Source organism: Lissotriton helveticus, chromosome 7 (genome assembly GCF_964261635.1).
Source record: "Lissotriton helveticus chromosome 7, aLisHel1.1, whole genome shotgun sequence".
In the NCBI taxonomy this organism is placed as follows: domain Eukaryota; kingdom Metazoa; phylum Chordata; class Amphibia; order Caudata; family Salamandridae; genus Lissotriton; species Lissotriton helveticus.
This window is the reverse complement of record NC_136068.1, coordinates 1,159,775,070-1,159,796,382: the sequence shown is the minus strand read 5'-3', so window position 1 is coordinate 1,159,796,382 and position 21,313 is coordinate 1,159,775,070.

The following is a 21,313-nucleotide window of genomic DNA, read 5'->3' as shown; positions in this document are numbered from 1 at the left end:
CTCGTGGTAGAGGCCCATGAATATCGGCAGACAGAGGTATTCTATTCATGGATAAATTTTCCAGCAGCACACGCCGTGACACATGAATTCCACTATTACAAAATAGGGGAACCTCCGGATGAATACGCTCCTTTCGAGGACGTTGAAATCCCACTAACTTACCAAGAGCACCTGCTCTGGTTTAATGGCACCCTAAAACATCAAAATCACATCAGCATGCTCGGTCCACTAGGTAGACCAGGAGCCACGTGGCCGGTTCTAGCCAGCTACACACCACATCCAGACATTGAAAAAATGTCAGACCCAGAGCTCTTAGCTCAACTAAAACTGTTAATTAAAATACACAGACAATTGGTCCAATATGTCATGCGGACTTCAACAGTCCAACCGGCAATAAAAATTCCACAGACCACCCCTCACCAGGGGAACACAAATAAAATCACACCACAGAATATACAATCAGCCATTGGCAAAACTCCCGCAAAACGGGAACAAATTCCATTCTGGTTAGCTCCGAAAATCACTCAAATAGAGGCAGTGTTTCCTGATACTACTCCTAATGAGAAACACAGAATTCTGACTATCTGTCTTCCAATGGGGATCACACCACATGTTGAGGACTGTGACACTTGGGGCACAGTCTTTGCTTCGATTTACACAAAAACACATGGTGTTCGTCCATGGCGGTTATACCAGACGTACTAGGACAGATTAAAAATGAATACGGTCTAGAACCTGCTTTAATTCTGGGTATGAAATTACTGAAAGACTTCAAACAGGTCTCGGCTATATTATTAGCCAACATAAAAGGAGAAGCAGCATCTGTGGCGATCCGCCAGAGATTGAAAGAAACAGATATAGCAGAACAAGCATTTGAACTTGCCAGAATCATAGAAAAATCCTATGAAGAACTAGGTAGAGATAGTTTGGGTGGGAAACCAGTAAAACCCGAACTACTTGAAAATCCTGAAAAAACATTTATTAAAAATAATCTAAATACTCCAAAAAAGAGTTGGGATGGAAATAAACAATCCACTCCCAAAGAAAAACGATTCCAGTCCAGAGGAAGGTCTCCCCAACGGAGAGATTGATCTCCAGAACGAGGTGGCAAATCTCCCCAGAGGGAGCCCTCTAATAAAAGATACAACCTTAGATAAATTGAGAAAACCTGACAGATATCAAGATGTTGATACACGTCCCTCTCGATCTTTTCAGACTTCCTCACAGAAATCGAAAAGAAGAGGACGGTCAGAACATAAGGAAGAGCACGTCAAGTCCAAAGACAAGGAACCTGCTCATCAAAGTAAAAAATTACAATTTCCAAAGAAGAAGGTAGCTAGTATTAAAATGATAAAACATGCCGAGGATATTAAGGACACAACTGAAAAACGGAGAGTGGGCCCAGACAATGCTAGACAGCGCAGCAGAAGTAACCATAGCTCGCAAGATCCTGATGAATCTTCTGGAGACAGTGGACACGAATGAATACATTCAAGTGGAAACTGCAGACACCAGAGTTAGCAAACCCCATAAAATATACGAAATAACATTACGTATAGAGGGGGACAAGACTAGGTAAGTAAGGGGTCTCTTTTGGGATGACCTTTCAAAAGGCTATGACATCCTGTTAGCTGAGAAAGACTGGCCACCAGAGTTTGTCAGGGAGTGCCCTCATGGCGAAGAAATGATTATGCCTGCCTTCTCAAATCATATTCCAATTCATAAAAAATATACACTTGCAAGAAAATGGGCAGTGACCCAAGCTCCTGCATTATATAAAAATCATGTAGGATGGGATGAGGATTCTCCTCATCACAAAATCCAGTTAAAAAATAAACCCACTGCACAAAGGCAGTACCCAGTTAAGCAAGAAGCTAAAAAGAAAGTCAGGGAGATCTTAGATCAACTTGAATATCAGGGGGTGATTGAAACATGCACCTCACAAATGAACAATCCTTTGTTTCCTGTCTCCAAGCCAGACAATTCATATCGTCTAGTTTTGGACTACAGACACCTTAACTCATGTTGCAAAACATTTGCAGTACAAAACTCACACAGTGCAGCACTAATGAATAACATCGTGCGCAAAAAATATAAAACGACATTAGACATCTCTAATGGATTCTTCTGTCAAAACATTGCACCTGAAAGCAGGTATTTGACCGCTTTCTCAATGATGGGGTCGCAAAAACACTTCTGTCGACTCCCACAGGGATTCAAGAATAGCCCAGGATTATTCTCAGCAAGAGTAACAGAGTTACTACAAATATATGATGATGAGGCATTATCTTATGTCGATGACATCTATCTCACAGATGATGACCTGGAGACTCACTTGAAAAGAGTGAACACCATAATACTTGGGTTCGCAGCTGAGGGTTACAAATTCAACTTTAAAAAGTCACGAATTGCCCATCTAACTGTCCTGTTTTTAGGATATGAATTATCAAGTGAAGGCAAAAGCCTAGCAGACAACTTCTTAAAGAAGTGTGCTGTACTTCAAGCACCTAAAACGCTGAAGAACTTACAATCAATATTAGGTTTCCTGAATTTCGGAAGAACATACATTCTAAATTATGCAGAAAGAGTTAAACCTCTCTATGAATTAATAAAACCTGATTTCAAACCAATAAATTGGACTCAGAAACACACAGAAATTTTAAGATCATTGCAAACAGACTTGTTAACTAAAACAAAATTGCAAACACGTGAAAACATACGCAACCTTGTAATCCGAGTCATCCCAGGAAGATGCGGATTCACGTACCTAACCTCTAATGAGGGAGAAACGGTACCAATAGCTTACAAATCACATTTGTACACACAAGCTGAAATGAAATTCAGTTCTACTGAAAAGATTCTAATAGCGGTTCAAACTGCTGTAGCAAAAGAAAGAGCCCAAGCCCAAGGCAGAAGAATAACTGTTTTAACAGCAGAATCAGCCCTTGAAGCATTAACAAGTCCACGCAATTTGACTGCTGTGGCATTCGTCCAAAGTGGATACAATGGGAAAATTATCTTGCTGCAGAAGACGTGAAATACTATTTTGACCCGAAAATGGAAAAACTAGAAAATCTAGAATATGAAGAAGAATATCCTCTGCCAATCGAAATTCTGCCTCTCGAACAATACACATGTGTAATCTACATGGACAGATTTGCACAACACTACGATGTAGAAGAAAAATCCTTCAATGCAGCGTGTGTGATTGTTAAAGGTCGCTGGCGCTCTGGTAAATTCAGACCAATAGTCACAAAGACTGAATCACTCAGAAACTGTTCAACTCAGCGAGCTGAAATAAGATCTTTAAAGATGGCGCTTGAAAATGCTGATCGCGAATTCCCCACACTAATAGTGTGCGATTCGCATTTCTGCGTAAAATCTTACAATAATGACATGCAGACCAGGATTCAAAACGGTTACAAGGATGACACAGGTGCCACAATAAAGCATAAAAAGCTCTGGGAACAGGTAGTTCTTTTGCAGAAAGAACTACAAAAGACTCACGTGATACATACACTGAGTTGCAAACGGGATGGCGTTCACGTTGCAGGGAATTCATTGGCTAACAGAGCCACAGAGGAAGCGGTCCAACCGGCTTCCGTAGCCACAAAAAAGCATTCTAAAAATTACATAGACGGAGAATCTATGCTAGCGGTAAAAGCCTCATTAAAAGGCGACTATGCATCATTACCTCTCGGCTATCCACTCAGTTATACATACATAATTGATGCAAACTCCGTTCCTTTTGCTCAAATCCCTGGAGTGGGGGACAGAGTAATTCCAAACACAAACAGGAGAGTCTTTTTAATAGCAGACGCACATATGGGATTGGGTCTAAGGCACCAAGAGATAGTGAAATCTCTAAAAGAATTACAATCAGAATACTGGTGGCTGGGGATGAACTTGCAACATTACAAATTTGCAAAGGATTGTCCAAACTGCAACCGAGATCGCAGTCGCGAACCGAACCAGACTAGTGCCAGGATACCTCTTTTAGAAAGCATAAGGCTATCTATATGCAAAAATCCAGCAGGAGAAACGCGATCCCATAAATATTAAGACTCGATATACTTAAAATGCAGACACCAGCGCTCGGCTGACGCCAGAACTGTTATAAAAGATTTGCGAGTCTTTATCGGCATATACGCAATTGGCGTGCTACATTCTGACCAGGGTCCTGCGTTTAGCTCTAGGGCTTACAAGGAGGCCATGGCCAGCATGGGCATTGCATTGCGGTACTCTTCTCCCTTCCATCCTGAGGGAAATGCGGTAGTGGAAAGAAAAAACCGTGACATAAAGCAATCTATAACGGCAAGGGTATTAGGTTCGGGTGATGGGTGGGTCAAACATTTAACAAGTGTCCAACGTAGTCTTAACAATCTGCCATAAATTCCCTGAAAGGTTTCACTCCCTACGAACTATTGTTCGGTACTAGAATGCATATCCAGGACTTAGATAGTCACACTTCAGTGGTAGAAGAAAAAGCCTTTGATATCAAAGACCGTTTGGTTGTTTTACAGGACTTAAATGAAACAAGAAGAAGTCTGAGTAATTTAAAGCTAAAGCCAGCGGCCACTGAAGAAAAACCACCTGTCCCAGCAAGACCTGTCTGGATTCCAAACATTGGGGATCTAGTCAGAGAGAAGATAGCCGTGAAGAAGGAATTTGGGCCTTCTTACAGAAAGCAGTACCTGTCTTAGCTGTCAGCTGAACAAGATCAATCATGCCATTTGGATCAGTAGTACTACCGCCCCTTGCAGGTAAAAAGGAGAACCGAGTTGTATCCATCGACCTGGTAAAACCACAATCATGTGGCTAATAATAAGTAGTAGGCCCAGTGAACTCCCAAGAAATAGCAGAAGACCAAATCTTGCTACAATCCAAGAGGTTGAAACTGAAAGACTAATCACATCTGATAAACCTGCAGTGAATAAAAAAGGACTATGCAACAAAGCCATGGAACTTGTGCCTCTTGAAACCCAAATTGCAACAGTTCGTCAAGAAACACCAGTCTACAACGATGTAGCCTCAGACTATGCTAGTGAAACAAAGAAAAATCCAAAAGCAAAAGAAAATCCGGAAGCAATTCCAACAATTGACAGAACTGCATCTGGCTACTTCATCAATTTCGATGACTTTTCTGAAGATCCAAGCGAGCATGAAGAAACGCCAGCAACAAAAACTTTCAAAGACAAAGTAACTGAACTCTTTCATCAACTCAAAAAAACATATCTGATTTCTCCATGGATTGAATTTTGGATTGTGTTAGGTGTACTTTTCCTCCTGCTTTGGCTCATCATGGTTCTATGTTTGTGAAAATTCATTGATGGAACATATAGTACAATGGACTCAGCAAGTCAGAACATCAACTTGGTCCTAAAGCCTCACACATCCTCTCACATCACAAAAAGAGAACTGTCACCAGTGAACATCACAGCCAATCCAATACCCGGTGGGGTAGCATGGGACAAAACTGATTATGAAATCTATGGCCCGATTGAGCTCTTGAAATATCAACACCAATTTAAGGTTTCCTTAAGTGACTTTGTGACACCAAGTACTTTCTCTGATGATTGGGACTTTGAAAATATTAATAATATGATGTCAGATTTAGTAATGTCAGCCACATTTACAGAACATGATTATTTACAGGGTTCATCAAATATGAGGAGTTATATTGTTATAATCATTTTGGTCATCACTATTTGCATAAATCTGCTCAACCTAGAAATGTTTTAAATTATAATCTATGGGAACATTGTGCAACACCGCCTAAAGGCAGCTCGAAAATATTTTATGAGAAATTCCCATACTTCTCAGGGTTTAACACAAGTGATGCAGAAACGTTTTATTCTAGAATGCCAAATAAGACAGGAATGAAAACAATGTTGACAAATACTAAATTGATTTATTCTGAAACATTTTATGAAAAAATGACTACATTTGGTTTTTAATTCTGGAAAAACAACATTGAAACAAAAACCATCTTGGGTACAAAAGACTGGCAGATCCAAGGTTTAGAAGCATTATTTAGAGCCTGCATGATCCCAGAACAAATAATATTCTTGAATGACACCATTCAACAGACAACCTGTCTTGGTTTAGCCAAGATAAAAGACTTAAATAAACCGTCTATTTCGAGGCCCATGCCTGATAGTAATAGCACTACAGATGTGGAGATCAACGTATCCCATATTTTACACCAAAACAGAACACATCCTGATAGGAAAAAATGGTTGATTTGGCCCACAGACACAAATAACTGTCAAGATCGATTCCTGAACAAAACACAGGGGTTTAAACAGGCCAGACCCTAGATACTCCCAGAGACAACATCCAGGGATAGTTACAACATACAGTATAGGGAAACTCTGCCTTGAATGGCTACAGAAATCCACACTGGCTGAAATTAAGCAACACTTCACTTTACTTAAAGACGGTGCTGACTTGCGAGATTTCATACTGGGACCTCGCTAACAGCGTCAAAAACGTTTCATATACGCCGGTATATACGCTGCTTACAACGAGGCTTGGAAAGTAACACAAATTGAAACAGCTGAAAAAATACAAGAAATTGATCGTATAAATTTGGAAAAATCACTTTCTGTAGTGGACAATGGGTTAACGACTCTGTCCTCCAGAATATATTCACTGGACAGAATTGTATCATCTGCTATTGATATAATAGAGCAGGACTTACTAATGTTACAACATGGTCAGTGATAAACAAGAAGGGGACTCAGTTGTTCCTAGACGAAGAAAAATAGTAATACGGTCAAGAGGGGAGGAAAATTGATGGGGGGGTAGTGCTCAGTGGAGTGCTCCCCTGGGCATCCCATTAGTTGGAATGAATGGCCTCACACACTCTTGCGAGTGTCATGCTTCATCATCGGCCGTTGCTCCTCGTTGGGCAGGCGGTGCAATGTCCAACGGGCTCACCTCTAGGAGGGGCTCTTTATCGGAGATCTTTTTTCCAACAGCCTGTGGGTGAAGTGCAAGTGAGGGGCCAGGTAGGAAGTGGATAGTGTAGGTGGGTGTGTTAAAATATAGCAAGGGATACCGGAGAGCAATTTATTCTGGTGGTTCCCCTACTATAAGTAAAACCAGTGGGTGGCCTATGATCGCCAGAAAGTTAGGTTCTGTATCACGATCTAGGACTACACAGCGTTACGTGAGGTCGACATGTTTCTCGCTTCTGCGATTATGCTGCGATTCTTCAGGACCTTATTTAAATTTTACATCTATCACAACTGGAAGACCTGAAAGTGTCAACCTATAAACATCAATTTGTAACCGTTGTACTACCTGTGTATAACCGCTCTTGCCTGGAGGAGACAAAAGGAAGAGTTACCAAAATACAAGGACAACAATTAACCATTCTTGACCGTGAGCACACTGTGATTAGGTGAAGAGAAGTGACTCTGTGTCTGTGGCATTCTGTGAGCAGTGACCTGTAAGTATCCACTTAATTCACATGTATCACCAGTCATCTCTATCACAGTAGAAAAATAAAAAAAAAATATAAAAAAAATATAAAAATAAAAATTAAATGAGACTAAACTTAAAACATGATAGCAGCAGTTATTATTCAAGGTGTCTAATTATTAACCCCTCTGGGATTCATTAGATACTCACCTATAGGTCAAGGAGTACAGGTGTCAACAGTACCCGGTAGGTGTGACTTCAAGGGAGAGAGCCAATAGGGGTTTAATGGCTATAGGGGAGACAAAGGCACCAATTTCCAGAGTTATCAGAGAACTCCCACTGTCTAAACGTATCTTAGGTGGAATACTGATATGCAGGTGGGTAATAGTGTAGTGTCAACCGCTTATGTAAAAGGATTGCCATATTCTTATTAATGTATCAGAGACATAAGCACATATGTCCGTCCTATAGCGTGGGCATATTGAGTTCTGATTAACACTGCCGGTGTCTGTGTATAGACAAGCGGGGATTGAACGAAGATATCCCGTGGAGCTGTCTATAAATACATTGTTGGATTGTGTCTTACACGTGATACACACTTAACGTCTGTATCTAGAAGATGCCTATGGTGGACCGTTGGCTAGCTGGACCCATACAGCACAGGTCCCTCCAGGGGATTCCATAAGCTTAAGACAACAATTATTGTATTGCGCTTATGGCGCTCCATAGAGCTACTATCAGAAAGGGGTCAGTTTTCTACCCTTCCAAGATGGCGCCCGCATTAGCGTCTTCTTACTAAAGAGATGTGCTGTTCCTAACTTAATCTTTAAATACATGAGGACTGACCTACCTTTGTGTGTATATCCACACTCACCAATATTGATGATTAAGAGTGTTACCAAGAAAACACCTTATATTAGTGTCACCCAGCTTTTCTAGATATTGCAGGCGCCTGGAATTGCCTACTCCAAGATGGCGCTTTATAGAGCTAGTATTAGAAGGGGTCCGTTTTTTACCCTTCCAAGATGGCGCCCGTATTAGCGTCTTCTCACTAAAGAGATGTGCTGTGCCTAACGTTATCTCAATATACATGAGGACTGACCTACTTTTGTGTGTATATTCACACTCACCAATAATGATGATTAAGAGTGTTACCAAGGAAAACACCATATACTAGTGTCATCCAGCTTTTCCTCATATTGTAGGCGCCTGGATTTGCCTACTCCAAGATGGCGCCCACGTTTACATTACTCATCACGTGACCCGCTAGTCACTGGGGTGACGCCCCAAACCAGCAACATAAACAACAGTGTACCGGGGACCTGGTACTATCCGGATCCCGGTAGTGATGGGTAGGCGAAAGAGCACTGACCGAGGCTCTGAGAAGTAAGTGGGCGGCGCTTTTTGCTTCAGCGACCCGCGTTGGCGCAGCAGGTGTGGATTACTGAACTGGACACCTCGTATGTGATGTGCGCGCCGGGCGCGTCCTCAGTAATGGCGGGCGCTGCACGGCCGGCTGCAAATGAGTACCTCCGGCCATTGATTGTGTGTGTGTATACTGGGCACAATGTAGGACGCTTTGTCAGTCTCTGCTATACTTCAATATGTAGCATGCAGACAGTGGCACGTGGTTGGATGCGCCTATGTCTCTTCACATAATAGACCTGGACACCTCGCACGTGATATGCGCACCGGGCGCCTCATTAATAACGGCGAGCGCTGCATGGCCTGCTGTAATTAAGTATCTCTGGCCTCTGGTGTGTGTGTGCACTGGGCACATTGTAGGGCGCGATGTCAGCCTCGGCTATACGTTAATATTCAGCACGCAGACAGTGGCACGTGTTTGGCAGCCTACAACCTAGGAGTATTGCTGGCATCTGGTTTTTGTCATAGCGGGAGATCCAAGCTTAAGACAAGAGGTGTTTGTATGCACCTGTATCTCTGATTATTTCACCACCCAGACAACCACAAATAACCGCCCCTGGCCCCTGTCATGGAGGTCTCATTTATATCATGGTGAGATCGGGAAGGGCCACTACATCTAACACGAGAGACAGTGGTACGTGTAATGGACACTGGGTATGCCCACGTTGGATGAATGAAATATGCGCTAGAAATCCCTTAGAACCTCCGAGGGCGATTGGCCTTTTGTTCTCATTGTTTTGAACCTAGCACAATGCAAGGTGAGGCATCCCCACGAGAATCTATACACAGACACCGGCAGTGTTAATCAGAACTCAATATGCCCACGCTATAGGACGGACATATGTGCTTATGTCTCTGATACATTAATAAGAATATGGCAATCCTTTTACATAAGCGGTTGACACTACACTATTACCCACCTGCATATCAGTATTCCACCTAAGATACGTTTAGACAGTGGGAGTTCTCTGATAACTCTGGAAATTGGTGCCTTTGTCTCCCCTATAGCCATTAAACCCCTATTGGCTCTCTCCCTTGAAGTCACACCTACCGGGTACTGTTGACACCTGTACTCCTTGACCTATAGGTGAGTATCTAATGAATCCCAGAGGGGTTAATAATTAGACACCTTGAATAATAACTGCTGCTATCATGTTTTAAGTTTAGTCTCATTTAATTTTTATTTTTATATTTTTTTTATATTTTTTTTTTATTTTTCTACTGTGATAGAGATGACTGGTGATACATGTGAATTAAGTGGATACTTACAGGTCACTGCTCACAGAATGCCACAGACACAGAGTCACTTCTCTTCACCTAATCACAGTGTGCTCACGGTCAAGAATGGTTAATTGTTGTCCTTGTATTTTGGTAACTCTTCCTTTTGTCTCCTCCAGGCAAGAGCGGTTATACACAGGTAGTACAACGGTTACAAATTGATGTTTATAGGTTGACACTTTCAGGTCTTCCAGTTGTGATAGATGTAAAATTTAAATAAGGTCCTGAAGAATCGCAGCATAATCGCAGAAGCGAGAAACATGTCGACCTCACGTAACGCTGTGTAGTCCTAGATCGTGATACAGAACCTAACTTTCTGGCGATCATAGGCCACCCACTGGTTTTACTTATAGTAGGGGAACCACCAGAATAAATTGCTCTCCGGTATCCCTTGCTATATTTTAACACACCCACCTACACTATCCACTTCCTACCTGGCCCCTCACTTGCACTTCACCCACAGGCTGTTGGAAAAAAGATCTCCGATAAAGAGCCCCTCCTAGAGGTGAGCCCGTTGGACATTGCACCGCCTGCCCAACGAGGAGCAACGGCCGATGATGAAGCATGACACTCGCAAGAGTGTGTGAGGCCATTCATTCCAACTAATGGGATGCCCAGGGGAGCACTCCACTGAGCACTACCCCCCCATCAATTTTCCTCCCCTCTTGACCGTATTACTATTTTTCTTCGTCTAGGAACAACTGAGTCCCCTTCTTGTTTATCATTGCTACTTGGGGCTCCGACTCATGTTGGACCTTCCATTCTAATTTCTTGGAATGGTAAATTGAGCCTTAGGATCATCTCTTGATCTCATTTCTCTACCCCTTCTTTGTTACACAACATGGTCAGTCCCAATTACGTTCTATTGTACAGCTTGGCTGGACGTTGCAAAATCTGCGTTCAGGCTACGTGCCATGGCGTTTAATCAACGTAACGTCATTATTCTCTATCTTTAACCTTACTGATAAACAAATCAGTTTGGCACAAAAAGGAGCAGACTATACGATTTTGAGCATTGAAAAACTTGAGAGATTACCATTGACAATGTCAGAGAGACCGGTCATTGAATGGATAATACATGGGACGATTACAATCCCAATAACAACTTTCCAGTTTAAGTATTGCCAAAAATATATACCAGCAGGCCTGTATGAAAGGTTGGGTAAAGGATACATCAAGTCAACATGGAATTTACCTTATACACACAAATGTTATAGTGAAGGGAAAAAAGAGGTATTCCATAGTGGTAACAATTGTAAAAAATCACTAAGTGGTACACTCCTGTGTCAAGGTATTAACTTGCATGGAGCCTGCGAAGGGTCTTCAAATAACCTTTCATGTCACCTGCACGGCACTCCTGCAGCACAGATAGAGCCATTTTTTAGACAGCTTTCCAACGGCAGCTACGTTCTAATAAGTGATCACAGCTGTTGTGGCATGGTGCCAGGAAAAGCCTATCTCCTGAGCGTTAGTTCCATGGTCACTTGCTGTATGCAAGTATAGTATCCAAACAGCAATCCAGACATGGAGGCGGGAATATGGCCTTCTTTGAATATCTCTTCTATTCGAATTGATACTTTAAGCAGAATGAAATCCATTCTTTTACAAACAACTATGCCTTTAACCTCGTCCAAAGAGACGTATGATCTGCAAGTTGCAAGGACAGCAGCAGAGATACATTCCCTATTATCAACAAATTGCCCCGTACATTTCGTAGAAATTTTAAGCCAAATTTTAAACATGTCTGATCTGGCAAGATTGCATCTTACCTGTGCTTCGATGTCTGCTATGCGAAGAAGAATGCGTGTTGGACGTCTGTCTTACACTTCCATCAGCAGTACCAATGGATATCGATACTTTGCTAGGTCCAGTAAAGACTCATGCATCGTGTTGTCCCCAGCGGCTACCTATTATGATGACGGCATTCGTTTTTACTTCACCACTACGAGTAGGTGGCGGTGAAGTACGAGAGGAAAGCAGCACCAAACAGGTACAACCTTCTGTGAGCATTGCTGATCCTGACATCGATGATAGCAATCATTCTCACATATGCACAATTTCAGCATTTTCGAACTTGGTCGAACTTTCACCTGATGTTGTAGACCAATTTTTTGCAAGCCGGTCTGATATGATGTTCTCCCCTGAACAAAAAGAATAACTTTTTAAAACAACGAGCACAGAGCGTTCCCTGAACTCTGAATTCGGCCTTCAGTTTTGATAAACACAGCTACTGAAAACAATTGGAACTATTTTTTCCCTTGAGAGCGAAATTATTATTTTTTTTCACTTCCAAAATATTTACCCTTTTTTCTGGCACAAAATACTCTGCTTAAAGTAGAACTATTCTTAGAGAACAGAGCTTCTATTTTAGGAACTCTAGAAATAATATTTTACCTAAGCCTCTAGCACATGTACAGCATTGTATAAATATGTATTGGAATGGTCTCAACCTTCTTTTCTGTATTCAGAGCCATTTCATGTGTAATTTTCGCAATTCATTCAGCTGATATCAAGTCAAGTCAAGTCAGACAAGCTTTATTCGACGATTGTCATAAACGCAAACAGTACATACAAATAGAGTTTAGACATATAAATAAAGTTTTAAAAATTGTACATATATACATATAAAACCCATAAATTCATTATACAATTAAAACCATTACAGCTATGGAATTAAATAAGTATGTACATAATTAAAAAATGTGATTTCGGTACAGTGATTACATATTAATCTTTAAGCATTCTACTTCTGATAACCTAGGCCCAGCCTAGATATTTTGCCACGGCTATACAAACTGTCATATCAGTACAGGAACGGATAATACGAACGGCCACCGACCCCCGGTCGGTACCCAGTAACCTGCACATAGGGCGAAGCCACATTTTCCGGGGCTCCAAGTACACAGGGCATTCAAAAAGCAGGTGTCCAATAGTTTCCGGGCGAGCTGAACATGATGGACAAACAGCTTTAGCCCCTGGAGACCACTTGCTAGTGAAAGCCCCTACCGGTAGGCTCCCAATCCTCAGTTGAAAATATAATTTTCGGTCAAGAGGTTTTGCGATAACGTCCCAAAAAGCTTCCGATTTTGGCACATCCTTAATAACCAGAAACATTCCGGTCAAAGACCCAGGGTCGATAGACCTGTAGGACCCAGAAACCACAAACTGCCAATACAAGGTCTTTAGAATCTTCTTAGACGGGTTTGTAGGGTCCTCCCACAGATTCCGCAATCCCATGTTAGTCAAGAGGCCCCGGATATGCTCTAACCACTTGATCTTATGAAAGGTGTCACTATGAATAATGTCAAGCAGGCCTCTTGCAAAAATCTCAAGTTCCGGCGTAGTCCAGATCCTCCTCCAGTATAAAGCTGGACGAAAGGATGCTATAAGCGCTATTGGGGATAACCCTAGATCATAAAAAAGGGGATTCATGGGGGTACTCTGAGGTAGTTTTATTAAGTTCCTTAAAAAGGAATTTTCAGAGACTGACATCCCCCTGAGACTTTCACATCCCCACATTTCAACCCCGTACAGGGCGGAGCTCACTGCTTTACCATTATAGCCCGCCAGTAACGGAGATATAGGCTTAGTAAGGGACTTCTGATGTTCAAGGCACAGTGCTCCAGTTGACTGCCTATGTCTTAGGGTGGCCAGTTCAATTTGTTGTTTCCAAGACAAATTGCGGTCAATACAAACACCCAAATAGGTAAAGGCTTGGACCCTTTCCAGAGGATGCTGATTCATGTTCACAGTACCCTTAAAAGATTTAGAAGCATTAAAAGTCATAAACTTAGATTTCTGCACGTTTACTTCTAAACCCCGAGCGGTACAAAAATCTTCAAAAAGCTTCAAACCCTTTTGAAGCCCGCTGGGAGTTTTTTAAACTAAAAGACAATCGTCGGCAAACATTAAAATAGGGACTTTTGCTCCAGCAAGGATCGGTGCATCAATATTGGAGTCAATTAGAATCTTTGCCACATCATTAATATATAAAGAGAATAAGGTTGGCGCCAGGACACAGCCCTGGCGTACTCCAGTTTCCACTGGGAATTGCGGCGTAACATTCCCTGGTCTCCCCCACCTGATCTGTGCATAGTTTTGGTCGTGGAGTCTTTTTACCAACGATAAGAGAGGCCCTGGCAAACCCATGCCACTAAGGACTCTCCATAAGATAGAACGAGGAACCAGATCAAAAGCCGCTCTTAAGTCTATAAAAGCGGCATATAAACTTCCATGTCCAATCAGCACGGTCTTCCAGTACAGCATAGCAAAATGCAGCACCTGGTCGACCGTGCTGATTGAAGTTCTAAACCCTGCCTGCAAGTGGGATAAGATCTTGTTGTTACATTCCCAATCAAGAATTTTATTTAAAACCAGCCTTCCAAATATTTTTTGGGATGTGTCAATCAGGCTGATTGGGCGATAATTACCTGGCTGCGACTTATCTCCTTTTTTTAAAACGGGTATGATCTCAGCCCCATTCCAAGAGCTTGGTATGGGGGCTCCCCTGGCGACCATATTTGCCAGGAGAAGTATATAGCAACCCCAAGAATTCTGGTCCTGCAGAAAAAGATCTGCGGGTATGCCGTCAATACCTGGCGCTCTACCAGGAACCACTAGATCTAATGCACACTGAACATCCTTCAAAATAAAAAGATCTTCAGTTAGGGGCTCAAAAGGGACTTCTACTATTGATTGCGAGTCCTGGCCCTTGGCATATTGGGGCTGAAAATGTTCTACCCGCTTTTCTTGGAGGACCCAATTCTGTGGCTTATCCGGGTTGCCCTCCACACCTCAGCTGATATATATATGCATTTAACTGAATGATGACACTGCTTGAAAACCGTACAGTACCAATACTCATTTTCGTGTATTTGCCATATACCATTTCAAATGCAAATTTATGTATTTTGGGGTGGGTTGGAAAACACACATGCATCGTTATGTTTAATATTGCTTAGTTTTTAGTAATGATGGACATTGATTCGTGTAGTGGGTGTTGTGTTTCTATCTAGGACCCTAATTCGATATTCCCGATTTATGCCCTTATATGGCTATAATAAATAATATCCTTATAAAGGCATAAGAATCATATCCATATTTAGTAATAGCCCATGCAGTCCAAATACGGCATGGCTACTCCTCTAGACTCCTAGAAAGTACAACGCATTCTTTAAACAAACCAAGCATCCAGCAGCCCGGGAAATCCCCATGCTCTTGTTTTGATTTGCACAAGAACTCCTAGAGTCAGAAAGAACTGTTAGTTCTTGGTGACGTCTTATGTCCAACCTTACGTCAAACCCGGCACCTTTCAGGTATAAATACACCAACGTTGCCTTAAGCAAACACACGGTGGTTTGGAGCAGAGCGACTATCTACTTGCCCGGAAGCCCAGTTGATGCGAGGAGCCGAAGGAAGTCGCCCCTCCCCTTTGACGCACTGAGAAAGACGCTGTCTTTTTCTCCAGCCGAGAAAATCCAGCTCCGGTGTTTCCAGTCACCCTTGCGAGTTGCTGGGATATCGAGTCCTGAGAGAGAGATACAAGACCTCCTACATTCTATCACCAAGGTACGGAGCTGACTAAACCCTTAAGAGATTTCTTGATTCAGATTCTTGGCAAAAACCCAACTTAACTTAAACTGCTACTTACTTACTCCTTCCCACGTATTAGGCTTAGGTCAGGTACATCGGGGTAGGCGTAGATTAGAAGCACCAGTTGAGTACGTTAGTCAATGTTTTTATGTATGTATATATTTTATCCATTTTAAAGTATCATATGGCTAAGAAACCATATCAATGCTTTTACAGTATTATTTCATAATACTCCTTTTACTGTACGCACTTTACTTCATGATAAGTATTGCAACTGTGGCAATTCATTTCTCTTGCATGAGAAAGAAGACTGCTCAATAAATAACACCTTTTATTGAAAACGCCTGTCTCTCTATTTCTCTGCACTCTGTTGAAACTAAGTATGCACGATTGACTGAGTGAAATAATTGTCTATTGTTTTCACACGACTCTAGAGATACACTCTTTATTCTGAGGGAGCAAAGTTGTCATGTTATATGGTTGTCAGAAGCTAATCCCTTCTTGTCTATCCAGGGAAGTTAAACTCCTCCTTGTTTACTCGAGAAAGTTTCTAGTGACCTCTGAGCTAGCTGGCAAAACTAATTAAGTCTAATATAGTCAGTAGGGACCTAGTCGACCTCCGTCCTACGTCTACACTGCTGTTTATATTATTCCAATGCGCAGAGCCTATTGGGAATATAGGAACTACACTACACCTTGGCCTAGGAAGAAGGAAATATCTCTTTAGTATGTAAGAATCCAAGAAGCTGAAGAAGGAAAGCTCCCTTCCCCTACACTAGTCTGAAACCATACAGCTTTTGCATCCCATATTGAGGAATCCTTTGAATCCACACTTAAGACATTGTATAGATTCATAAAACCTGCCTCCTTGAAAAAAAATCATTTTTCGTGATTAATAGGATATACTACACTCCAGCCAAGATTGCAAAATTTGCCCCCCATCCACCGCCAAGATGACCCAGATGCAGTCATACCAATGCCAACGATCTACATATCTTCTTCTTTCAATGCTTAGAGTTAACAGTTTTTTGGGAAAATGTGGGAGATACATTAAAATCTATTTATGAAATTAACATAGAAGTAGATCTACAACTGGTGTTTTTTGGCAAGAACGACTCCACCATTATGTTCTCCCAGGTCCAATTAGGCCTGTTATTATACTTAGTACTCCTAGCTAGGAGAGAGATCTGTATTAAATGGAAGGACGCAACCCCTCCGGGGAGTGGAGATTGGCTTAAAGCCACCCTTAAAATGGCATGTTTAGAACGAAACACAGGGGAAGACAGTCCACCCAGTGTCTGGTCACCCTTTATAAGCTGGGCTCGTTTACGACACCTGATGACTGAGTAACATACAATAACATCCCCATGCCAACAGTCCTATGATTACACCAGTCCTCAATTACGTGAGGAAGGCTTGGGAGCCTAGAGGGACACAGTGAGCCGTGGGGCGTCTCCTAGAATCGGTTTAATCGGCTTGTCAAACCTGTGAATGTCGTGGTGAGATGAGGACAAAAAAAAAAATAATAATAATAATAGGCCAGGGAGAGTATTACCCCGACGCATATGTTGGTTTAGTATTGTGTGGTCGCATCGTATATCTTTTTATAAACATACTTGTTTTTCTATTAAACTCGTGTGGAGTCATCATTGGATTGCTGTGAGCGTAATTGCAAATAATTTACACATTGGCCATGATAAGCCTGGCTGCTCGTGCCAAGCTACCAAGGGGGTGAAGCGGGGGCTATCTCCAGAGACGACCTGTCTTTTCCCTAACGTTGGTGCTCAGAGGTCCCTGTTTGGCCTACAGTACCTACCTCAGCCAACCAGGGATCCTGGGAATTCTAACAGTATGCGTTTGTAAGAGTGTGCTGTACGGACTGGCTGATACTTATTGCACTGCATTGTGGTGCAGAGGGATTGAGTGGGAGTGATTGTGTGCGAACTGCCTGTGATTCACAATAGTGTCCAGCGGTACCACCTTATACATTGATTGATGCCCAAAGCAAAATACCTTTTGACATTGGGTTTCTCCTGCGTGGCTTCTGCCCTTGGTGCTGTTAAAGTGTTCTATGTTTGGTGTATGTACATAATCTTGAAATCGTGCACCGCATAAGTGTGCATCCTAGTGAAATCATAACAATACGAGTGGGTCTAGTACTGCTAATAATATTAGTAAAAATGGGTTTTATGCCCAAAAGTATATGATGTTTTGTTATAATTGAATATATGTTGACTATAAACGTTTTTACATACATCCTGTGTGAAGTCTCTTTTGTGATGCTCAGTGCTTTTATTGTGAGTGGCTGCTGTGCCTTTGCTTTACACATTGCCTCTGTAGTGAGCTTGACTGTTCAGTGCCATGCTACCCAAGGGTAAGCACGGGTTATACAGTGAGTGTAATAACCTGCCCTTGACGGAAGCGGTAGTTCTGTCCGGCTAGGGGCATTCCTTCAGCCAACCAGACAGTGCTGGTTCAAATAGTGGGGAACTCTGCACAGGAATATGGCATCCCCGAACAAACTTTTTTTCTCCATGGGGGGAAAAAAAGCAGATACTCACTCAAATGAGGATTACAGTAGGGATGTCATTTGGGGTGGGGTTAGGGGGTGGGTGTAAAAGGCACACATTTAATGTGAGAAAGTTCAAATATTGGTAAATTGAATACCAGAAAAATTAGGTATTATAACATCTGATATTTATCTTACTTAGATGGAGAACAAGAGTGGTATTAAATGCTATACATAAAAAAGCAAAGAAAACAATTGCTTAATAATATCAGATTATGTCCACCCTTGTTGGTAGCTGTCATTTACAGTATGTATGTAAAAGTATGCTGATAACATGTCAGATATTAATTAACTTTTGCTTGAGGATACTAGCGCCGTTCTCCCCTTTGTCGCTATCATCTCAGGCTCTTCCCTATACTCCTTTCCTCGTTCTCATTCACATTGTCAACTTTCTCCTATGTGTCTCTTACCTTTCTCTGTCGACTCTCTTCGATTTTGTTCCCCATATTTCACTTGCCAAATTCCTCCCTCGTCCCATCTCACCCCTTCCCATGCCAACTTTCCCTTTCTCTCTCATACCTCTGTAACCTGCATCACTGTCCACTGCCTATTACTGGCCAGTGTCTATCTTCTTATCTCTTGCCATTTCCCTCTGTCCTATTCCGCTCTTTCCATCTCCCCTCTCTTAGCATCTGTATCTTTTCATGGCTGATTGAAAAAAATGTGGGGCAATCCTTTCCCTTTATTTCCCTCTTTCAGTCACCCATTCGGCACAAAAATCACTTTTTGCGGGCAGAATTGACTTGGAAAAATAAGGAATAATTTGCACAGAGACCTACTATTCTCACCATGACAAAAGTCTATATACACTGAATACAAGAGTACCACAAGTAAGACATGAGTATGTGCCTGCCATGTCCATTGCAGTGTGCACTCCGTTTACAGCAAAAAGTACTGAACTGCCTGTTTTCTACCTTGTGCATATGTGTAGTCGCAACTTGGGTTAATTTAGGTTTCCTCTAACTACACTTGCACACCAAAAGCAGAAGTGCCTAGCATTCATGCTGTTCGAAAAGAGCGTGCCCCTCACTGATGCATCAGTTTGCATGCACTGCAAGAAAAGCATGGAGGGTTTCTGTGTGATTGACGTGCATTTCAAGGCAAGGGAAAGAGAGGCAGGGGGCAATAAAGAGCCCATTGGCTAGTTTTAGTCTTCAAAGCAACCACCACTGAGCCAAAGGCTAATTGCACCCAGGCCCTCGTGTCTCGGCCCCACCCCTCACCTCATGTTCTAGGCACTTCCTTCTAGCACATCCATTTCCTCTTGTAGGTGCTCCAGGTATGTATTTAAAAGTTTCAAGTTCATTCAGTCAATCTAAAAGCCCGAGCTAAGTGAATCCTTACCTGTATTGGACCAAATGACACAAACTCTCCCTCATGATAGAGCTGCCATTGCGCTTGCACACTCAGACATTCACAGACACGTCATTTGATTTGTTTATTATTTTAAGTAAATGCACTCTCCTAGGCCCCTCAAGTTGCACCTTCTTTCACTGTCTTTGCGACAGCATTCCCACGTCCTGGATTCACAGAAGCATGCTCACCACATCATTGTCACGATTTCATGTGTGTTGTAAGACATGGCAACCTAAAAACCACCACTGGGTCTGGGCTCCCAACGGCACAGCTTGCCACAAGCTTGTAATGAACAGAAAAAGTGCACGTGCGGCTACCAAATTCTCATGACATTTTTTAGTCAAAACATACGAAAGAAACGCTATGTTTTACTGGATTGAATTCCAATTTTTTATTATCTTCTTATTAATTTAAAGCTCTAATGTTTTATTTTATCAAATTTTGCATTTGTTTTTTTAAAAAACCTTATGTACACAACAGAAATTACATTCCTATTTAAAAAAAAAACATTCCTATTTACAATAATACAATCGAAAACAGTTTCATTATTCGAACCCTCAGTCAACCATCAATCATACCAAATACAGCAAATCACAAAAAAATTACAGACAAAACATAAACACATCAGTGATTAAATGAGTGCCGGAATCAAAATATTCACAGGCAAAGCCTATAATCAATTCTTAAACTGAACACAAATCTATTGTTTAAATCCTATCGTTTTTAATTTTGAATTTTTAGGCTTTTTTGGCAGTCTACGCGTTTCGAACTCGCGTCAATTGTGAGTTCTCATCAGGACCATAATCTGTAAGAAAGAAAAAACCTTTCTTTAAAACATGAATTAGTGCTATCCGACTGCTATCCTATCCACTACTACTAGCTTCCAAACCTTACCTCTCGCTCTTGAGAGTGTTGAGGAAGATAATGTTGTCCGTGTCGTCACACTACAATCTAATGTAGAAAAATCACAGTCACAACCCAACACAAGGAACAAGTACCAGTCTCTAACACCATCACCACATGCCATCACTTACTTATGAATGGGTCTTAATGTCCTAATTTCTGTGTGTTCTGCCTGGCTCTCAATATTCTAAGGAGAGAAGGGAGGACCCAGTCAGTAAAGTCTGACTGATGTTTTGAGTGGCAACATTACACAGTAAATACGACGCGTTGCATACCTTAGACAGAGGTTCAGGCTGGTTGAAGGACTTGTTTCTGTGGCCCCGCCGGCGGTATCTAAAAAAATTAGTGTTGGGATTAGGCAGAGTGTCCACCAGAGTTTTGTAAAGAAGAGAGGGTCCTTATTGGATCTTAACTGCTTACTTTCACAAGACGGGGCACAACAGTACACCGGATCGCTTTTCTCCTGGTTCGGTCAACGCTTCTCAGTCGCGCGCACTTCCGGGTCCGCAAAGGATCATGGGGAGTGTAGTGCGATCCACGTTCTTTCTGTTTATATTGCTCCATGAATGTCGTCGGGCATATTACCCAATCATTGTGTTGAAGAGATCGATCTAAATTTCTTGTAGTGGCGAAATGTTTAAAATAAAGTTCATAATTTGACAATATTTTTTAGATGAAACGATCTGAATTTTTTGATGGTGAATATTCAGGTGATGACGCAATTTGTTCCCAATGGAGGGTGGGAAATATAGGTTTTTGCCA